The 9042-nt window shown below is 41.1% G+C and overlaps 2 long non-coding RNA genes across 2 annotated transcripts; both read right to left on the reverse strand.

Moving 5' to 3' along the window:
- Positions 1-3432: 3432 nt before the first annotated feature.
- Positions 3433-6932, reverse strand: LOC307244604. The gene is made up of 4 exons (XR_013844653.1): positions 6736-6932; positions 4490-4607; positions 4265-4323; positions 3433-4136 (listed from the first exon to the last, which is right to left on the reverse strand). It is a non-coding gene; the product is annotated as an uncharacterized lncRNA (long non-coding RNA).
- An 858-nt stretch (positions 6933-7790) lies between these two features.
- On the reverse strand, positions 7791-8611 carry LOC307245245. Its single transcript, XR_013844668.1, has 2 exons — positions 8492-8611; positions 7791-8371 (listed from the first exon to the last, which is right to left on the reverse strand). It is a non-coding gene; the product is annotated as an uncharacterized lncRNA (long non-coding RNA).
- Positions 8612-9042: the final 431 nt, after the last annotated feature.

Genomic DNA, 9042 nt, shown 5'->3' on the forward strand with positions numbered 1-9042 from the left:
CAAGCAACACAAGGACACTTTAAGAAAAAAAAATGCGTGTGTTTGTAATTGATGTGGAGTTGGATCTACTTAAAAGTGACTTTCTACTCATGTCAAGTTTTTGGTCGTTTTTGGTCGTTTTTGGTCATTTTTTGTCAAGTTTCGTTCATTTTTGTGACCTACACCCGTTTGGTTGATTGGTTTGTCGTGAAGCATGTCGTCCCATGTGGTACACAAGAGGCTTCTGCAGCTGAAATCACGAGCGGCTCCACCAAACATGGCCGTTTGACCCCGAAACACGTCATTTACTGCTCCGCTGCATGTAATTTCACAACACGGTGGAAATACAGTAATATTTAAAAAATGTTGAGACTTGCAGATTACGTACTTGATGGGTGTTAAACCAAACTGGTGGAGGTTGTGAGGTTGAGAGACAACGGGGCAAAGAGCGTCACAAGCGTTTAAACTTTTCAAAAACCACAAACACTTCCAAAGCCTCTTCATCAGCAAATTATTTCTACAGAATCAAACTCTGCAAACACACCACACACACACACACACACACCACACACACACCACACACACACACACACACACACACACACACACACACACACACACACACACACAAACACTTTGGTTTTTTTTTGCTGTCAGCATGCTGGGCATACAACACAAGTGGAGTTCAACTTCTCAACCTGCAATGAAACTCTTTATTAGTTCTTAAATCCTCAAGAACGGCTGCAATAACTCTGTCCTGTGGATGACTTGTAGGGTGACAAGAGCACCGTTTCTGGTTAATGAGAACCGCCACCAACCCCCTTCTTTGGAGAACTATTTATTATGTTTGGGTCTATAAACATAAAAGTAAACTAATCACTACTCCAAGAGGGGGAGAATCACCACGGTGAGACAATTCAACATAGACCTAAACAACATTTACTCAAAAACATAAACATTGGCGACAACATGTATTGAAAAACAGTTAATTAGGTCCAGGAAAACTGGAACAGCAATTGGTCACATGGCCTCTTCCGGTGTTGGGGTGCACTTGAAGCTGGTGGTGTGTGTGTGTGTCTGTGTGTGTGTGATCGGACCATCTGTATGTGTACTCCCATGCCCACCCACGCCCCGTGTATGGGCGAGGCCCACCCCACCGCAGCTGACCAGACACTCCACCCGCTGTGAGCGCAGAGTGCCCATACATGAATACACAAATACGCGGCCATATACATGCTCAGCGCGGGCCACCTGGATGTTAGCCCCCCCCCGCCATCGCCAATGCCAGCAGGCCGCCAGATATACAGGCCCTCCGCCACCCCCACACTCCGCCATGCAGGGCAGCTCCGCGCCCCCATCAGGGCCCTGGTCAGCCCCCAAGGCCCCTGGTCAGCCCCCATGACCCCTGGTCAGTCCCCAAACCTGATGCTTTTGACATTTCACTGAACCCTAATGGGAGCAGCCGAAAGAAGAAGAAGAAGAAGAAGAAGATACTGTATATGGACTGTGGAGATGTTTGATTTCACCCAAACCCAATACACTCATCTATGGACTTGACACGACACTACATACCCAATAGAATAACAGTCCACAAGAAATGAAACCACAACTTCATTAAGTAGCAACGCAAGACACTTACAGGGCTGGAGATCTGGGATCTAAGGCCTGTGCAGCCGCCCCGTCCACCTGAGGATAAAAGCTAAGTATAAAAAGAGGTAAGCATGTGTTATATTCAAATTTGTTTTGAGTTTTTCTCTTCTAGCAGGTGACCCATGCCAGCATCCCCGCCAGGCTCAAGGAACCTTCAGGTTAAAAGTAAGGAAAAGGACAAAGCAAAACGCTGTTAAATGTGATAAAAAATGAATGAATAATTGGATTAACTACTTAATAGTGAATAATAAAAATAATAAAGGGGAGGAGGGGGGTGGAATGATTGCAGCAAGAGCTGTCTGCTCCTGTAAGGTAGGACGGTGTCCCAGAGACAGGGAGCAAGCAGAAGAGGACTTATCTTTGGGCCTCACTCCCATCTCTGGGCCTGCATTCCCTGTAGGTCCCACCGGTGATGGGGGGGACCTACATCAGGCGGAGAGGAAGCTGCTGCTGCTGGGGCTGTAGAGGGTTGTTGTATTGTGTTCAATTATATTATATCTGGCTGTGGTGTGATGAGATGGATATTACTGCAAAGTAGGGCGTAAGATTACTACAATCCAATAATATTTACTTTAAAAGACCCTCCAGCCTAATAGACGTGCTGTTGTCCCCATTCCAGAGCAACTTTATGATAAAACTGCCAAATAGGGGCCTTTGATACTGCATAACAGGCGTACAACATGGAGCATACCTCGTTGCTGTTATGAGCCTTGGACTCAGCTCTACCATCAACGTCCGGCTGTGTAAAGCTGGGACATGGCTCAGGCATCAGGGTGGCTTTTATACGTCGCAAGATTCCTAAACGGCCTGGTCTGCATAGATTCTGTTTTGATTTTTTTTAAATAAACATGTGGCAAAAAGGCACAAGCTTTTGATTTATATTTGAGTCTATTGGAGATACGTTATACAGTTCATAAGCCCTTAAATATAGATATTTTTAGGTGGCCTTTAGATAATTCCCATTATTATTCACTATTATTCTCATTATTCTCAATAATTAAAGTGTTTAACATTGCAACTAACTGTTTTTCTGTGCAATATTTAGAAGTGAAGATTAGTTGGGAGACGAGGCTCGCCTTGCTGGTAAAAACTTCATAAATTAATAGTTAAATTGCACACAGATAAATTCAGACACATATACACACTGGATAGAATTGGATGCTTAAAGCACCCAATAAGATAATAGATTCTTTGATTCATCACACATCATATTATGATGTGTGATATGTAACCCTATGGTTAGGATTAGGGTTGGTCCTAACCCTAACCCTAACTTTAAAACTAGGGCTACACATCTCAACTAGTGTCGGGTGGGTAAAAAGACAAGGTTGGGTCTAACTACACACAATGTGAGGACACAGACACAGACACAGACACAGACACAGACACACACACACACACATGCACACACAGTGGATGGAGACACAGTACACAGATAAAAACCACAGAAGTGCAGCCTCACTTGTTCAAGTTCAGGTTCCGCATTTATACAGTATAATAAACTCTGCACACATCTATCCCTTATTTTTGTCTTTGCTAGTATGTCTGTCTCTCTGTGTGTGTGTGTGTGTGTGTGTGTGTGTGTGTGTGTGTGTGTGTGTGTGTGTGTGTGTGTGTGTGTGTGTGTGTGTGTGTGTGTGTGTGTGTGTGTGTGTGTGTGTGTGTATTTTTTTGTGGCGGTTGTAGCTATGTGTGAAAATACCTTGTAACTAGGCTCACTATTAGGATCCCACTGTCCTATATACCTACACACATACACACAAATGTACAATACAGAGAGAAAGAGAGCGAGAGAGAGAGAAATGATTTCCACATTTTATTGCCAAGTGAAAAGCAACAAGAAAAATGTTACAAATGCTGTGACATTTCTTTTTATGTTAAGAAATTATATGATGGAAAATGCCACATATATAGTAAAATGGCTTTTTTATGAAAAACATGCACTTCCTGGACATAAAAGAAAGAAAAAGAGGGAAAGTTTGATCCGAGTGAATGTTGGGTCAGTTTAGCAACTTGGGTGATTCAGATGTAATGCAAATGCAATTCAAGCTCCTCAGTGAGAAACTTGCAGTTCTAGATGTAACCGCTAGGTGGGATTTAAGCTTAAATAAAAACGTATTTGTGCCAATAATGAAAAAAAAATGTAGTTAATTTTACAGAAATAGAAATCTATTTTTAACCAATGCTTAATTCTATATATTGAATTGTCCTATTAATGCACTTTATGTAGCTTAACGTATAAATACTTTAATAGGTAATTTATTCCAGCAAAGCTTCATGTCCTTGTTAATTATTGTCTTGTCAATAAAACCAGGGTTATATTTCTACTTTCTATTTTAATGCAAACTTTAGGCAATGACATATCTTTTGGAGTCACATTCAATCCCAATAAAAATAACTACCTTCTCCTATCTGACAAAATACATCTTTGTGAGAAAATAATTCAGGTCTCTTTGGGGACAATCAAGTAATGCTCTACAGATTGACCTCCTTCCATTTGGAAAGACCTGTAGAGAGAAAGAGGGGAAGAGAAGGAGAAATAAATGCAACCGGTACATGTCGTATGTGCAAACGTGTGTGTGTGTGTGTGTGTGTGTGTGTGTGTGTGTGTGTGTGCTACCATGCACCGACTCACCTCTCTTGACCCAAGCAGCATTTGGGGGAACACATGCCGGTCCATTGTTTGTATACAGACTGGAATACAACCAACAGAAAGATGATTAATAACCTGTGTGTGTGTGTGTGTATGTGTGTGTGTGTGTGTGTGTGTGTGTGTGTGTGTGTGTGTGTGTGTGTGTGTGTGTGTGTGTGTGTGTGTGTGTGTGTCTGTGTGTGTGTGTGTGTGTGTGTAAAAGCTCACATGATGGCTTCAACACAGGGAGGAGAGGCTGGTTGCCGGCGAAAACGGGCCAGATTGCTGATGCGAGCAGCTGAAACTTTAGTACAGCAGGGTGCAATCTTCCTGGTTGGCCTGCGATCTGAGAGAGAGAGAGAGAGAGAGAGAGAGAGAGACGATTCCAGGAAGGAGGGTTAAATAGAATTTCCACATTTGACCCCTAGAGCATTATCACAGTGAACCGCTGCTCAGTGGATATCAGATATCATCTTTTTTACCCCAGTAAAAGTCCAAATGAATACATTTCAAGTTTTGAAAGTTTGATTTTATTATGGGTGCAAGGGTATTACAATACAAATACAAATTACAGGTAATGGAAATCAACCCAGCAGATGAGATCCTTCTGAGTTGTTTCAAATCCTTCACAACCGACCCAACCCTTCAGTCTGAAAAACAGGAAACCACAACAATTTATGCAACTCATCAGAGAAGTAAAGAAAGGCCAAAACAATGTGTGTGTGTCTGTGCGTGTGTTCAGCATGCAGGAAGGGGCGATGTATACTTGCAGATCTTTAGGACCATGGTACATGCACGTATACATATCTAATTGAATTTAGACATGTGGGTTGAGCAGGATATTTCTTCTGCATATTTATCACCTCATATAAAAGGCAAACTCTGTATTTGTTATATAAAATATTTTTATCTTGTTTGTCTTTCTTCCCATAAAGTCCTCCAGTCTTAAAAACTAGTTGATATCATGTTACAGTGTACAGCGTGCTCTATATTATGATTGTTTTTATCTTTATTATTAAATTATTATTATTATTATTATTATTATTATTATTATTATAACAATAAAAATAGATATAGCTAGATTCAGCAAAACGTGGGTTCCAGAGTAGTCGGCCCTTCATTAAAGTTCCATTGACGAGTGTGCTTTGGCCCTCTATAGTGTTTTGTGACTGCAGAAGTTCATTCGTTTCTGCCTGGTTACAGTCTAATTCTGTGAACGGGTGGTGTTTGCGGCTGTGGGTGGGTGTCCTCCACCACAACTAACAGCGGTTATCATTTTGTAGTAGGGCTGCACGATTATGGCTGAAAGGATAATCATGATCATAATCATGCGATCACAATTATTTAACACAGTTCTTTTATTGCACATTATAAATCAAAATAAAACTGCCTTCACAATAATAATTTGATAAACCTACAAATAAATAAACTTAAATGTAGAAATCTTTGGATCTAAATTAGACTACGTCACATTTATTCAGTCTTGTTAAGGGGACATATAAATTACATACAAACAAGAAGGTCGGATACACAAAGCTGCAGTTTTTTTGCAGGTGTAATGTGACTGTATGGATGTATTTTGTTTTTCCTAATTGAATGAAACAAAAAAAGCCCTGTGTCTCCCGTGTCTGCAGAGACTGTGAAAAATACGGAGAGAAAAAAGTAGTCCACAAAAGCTGGTGACCACGTTGAGTTGAGTACGCTCGTATGTACAACTTAGTGATGCGTTTAAGATCCAGCGAGCTGTCGGAAATAGAAGCAATGCTAATTACTCATAGAAATACCTGCCAGAACTTCTACTCTGTGAGGTAAATACTGGAGGTAAATTAAGCTAGGTTTCATTTAGGAAGATTTAAGTATATTTAATACAACACAGACAACTAATACCCAGATTACAACATACACAGATTATTATTTGCTTTGCCTGATGTGGATAATTGCGATCAGATGAAAAACCATGGCAAATTGCATTCATATGATAGTCCAATCAGCGGGCTGGCGGATTGGAGCCGTCAGCGCCACCTGCCAGAGCCGACGACAGTCCACGGAGTCCAGTGTCCTGCTATTGCCTCCGGTATATTTTATGAGTGCAGAAGTTTACTTGCAATGGCCTGGTAGACTGCAGTGCTATCATGTGATCCGCATACTCCGTCAACTTGCGCAAAGATTTATACGTCTGTGCGTGGCGCTATCTTGGTGCGGTATCTGGATCAAACTTGTATGACGACCTGTGGGGACTGCACTGAATACACATTTTATTCATCTTGTCAGTGGCGGATCCAATAAAATCCATAGACCACTGACGTCAGTTTTTCATCAACAAAAGCAATCGGGCTCCTGCGGGGCTGCACCACTAATAAAAATAACAACAATAATACTTCACCAAACTTCACTCCCTAAAATCACACCCTCAATACTGATTAGAATTTATTAAGACGGTGCAGGTTTTACCTCAGAGGTCTAACGGTACTTACAGTTAAAGCTGTCCACTGCATACATGCAGAGACACACAGTGAGGAGGAGGAGGGTCAAAGAGAGGACTCTGCTTGGAGTAGACATACTGGCTTCTGGATGGAGGATGATTCAGTGGCTGCTTCACTGGCTTCTTAGTGCTGTTAGGCAATCTGATTGTTCCAGTTTTGCTGGTGAGATGTTTAATCTCAGGGCAAGGGGGTTTTTGTTTTGTTCCCCCCGCCCAAATCCGCAGCTGACACCTATATTGTGTATCTAAGTGGGTTTGTATGTGTGTGTTAATATGTATGTGTGCAGGCATTGGCCATCATGAGTCATGGTGCAATCACCAGCTCCACCCCTAAATCACAAAGACACACACACACACACAGAAACATGTTCCCCCTAACTGCGAAAACACCAACACAATCATATAATTTCTAAGAAATGAGAGAACACAACCATACAACACAATGCGACACACACAAACACATACACAAACAAACATACACAAGCAGCTTTACATATGAACACGACAGATGATTCAAACAATGTATTCCGAACAAGAACGTGTATGCCCTGGTATGACAATAGTATATAGTATTATAGATTGATCGGTTCTGCTCCTTCATCTCTAACAGAGGTTTCTCTGTCTCTGTTGGAAACCCATCTTCCACTCCCATCAGTATTTTATCTGGTGTCCCCCAGGGCTCCATCTTGGGCCCCATATTGTTCTCCCTATACTGTATATGCTGCCACGAAGGAAAAGTATTCAGAATCATAACATTTGGCTCATAATGTTGTTCAACTAAACAAAAATTAGACGGAAATGATTCTACACTATTCTATTCTCTTTCATTCTGTTATATTCCATTGTATTCTGGTATATTCTGTTCTGTTCAACTGCATCTATTCGGTTCAATGTATTCCATTTTATCCTATTCTTCTGAAGTTTGTTGCAGCTCCTCCTCCTCTCCCCTATTCTCCTCTAATATTTCTTTGCGTTATATTATTGTGGTAAAGAGAACAATAAAAATGCATAGAATAGCAAACAGAAAAACAGGGAGAAGTTGCATAATATATTTAGAATATATAATTTATTTATCAGAATCTTTTCAAAACCACACAGCTTTGCACAACCTTTTTTTATCGTTCAAATACTAACACCAACGTTCTAGTAAATAAATAGTTAAGACATTCCCTCTAGTAAAATTTATAAATAATTCAGTGAATTTGATCACAATATTTATATCACTGTAATAATATATTTGTCAGATGTTGACAAAATAAATAAATCAAAAACACACTTTTAAATTTAAACAATTAGGCCCAATAATTTAGGACCCATTTGTAAATAAATAAACATCACAAAAAAGTGCTTTTAAGTTATGGTTAAGGTGTATGACTCTTTTTCGATTTCTAACATTATTCTTCCAGGTGTCATTATTTTCTTCCTAAAAATCAATCCAACAAAACTAGATGGCGTTGCTCTCATGGTCGACGTCGTCCCTCTACGATGTGGGGGAAAAGGAGGAGGAGAGAGGTGTAGACGAAGGAGGGGAGGAAGTGGAGGTAATGAATGACAGGAGAGAGGGAGTGGAGGAGGGAGGAGCGGTGGAGGGAGGGGCGGAGGAGGATGATGCACTCTTCTGTGCCATTCTGAAAAATAATAAAAGAAACAACCAGATTAGACTTTAAATGTATGAGTGAGTGAATAAGTGAGTGAGTGAGTGACTGAGTGAGTGAGTGAGCGAGTGAGTGAGCGAGCGAGCTACTCACCTCAGCTCTTGAATCTTGCGCGACACCCATGGTGCTCTCACTGGAGCGCAGTACAGATTCTTCTCCGTCTGTAAACTGCACGAGAAACGACACCGTCGGGGGTGAAACACGCGTAACCATGGCAACCACAGCAACAACCATCGGCACAACATGGCCGCCACACTGCCACCTCACTTTGAAATGGCTATTTGATCATTCTTGTGCAATTAACTGATCACAGGGCCAAACCCTCGTGAGGAGAGGAAGACCACCCAGTAAGGATTACAGCTGTGACAGAAGATGAAATGATAACTGAAAAAAAAAGGGTTTTCTCTACAACTGTTTAAAAGTGACCATTTGAATCAAAGATGAGCAAATATTCCAAACTTCAGTCCAAACTTCAGTTCTGTCCAGTAAAATAATTTCCAATACCTTGATAGCACACTGGTTATAATCTGATAAAGGCTATATTATCCAGTTGGATGAATGAGAATCAGCTTTCTTACATGACGGCTGCGACACACGGAAGTTTCCTGTGTTGTATCAAAAAACCCACGATAGGCTCACTGATC

Source organism: Zeus faber (genome assembly GCF_960531495.2).
Source record: "Zeus faber genome assembly, chromosome: 19".
Classification (NCBI taxonomy): domain Eukaryota; kingdom Metazoa; phylum Chordata; class Actinopteri; order Zeiformes; family Zeidae; genus Zeus; species Zeus faber.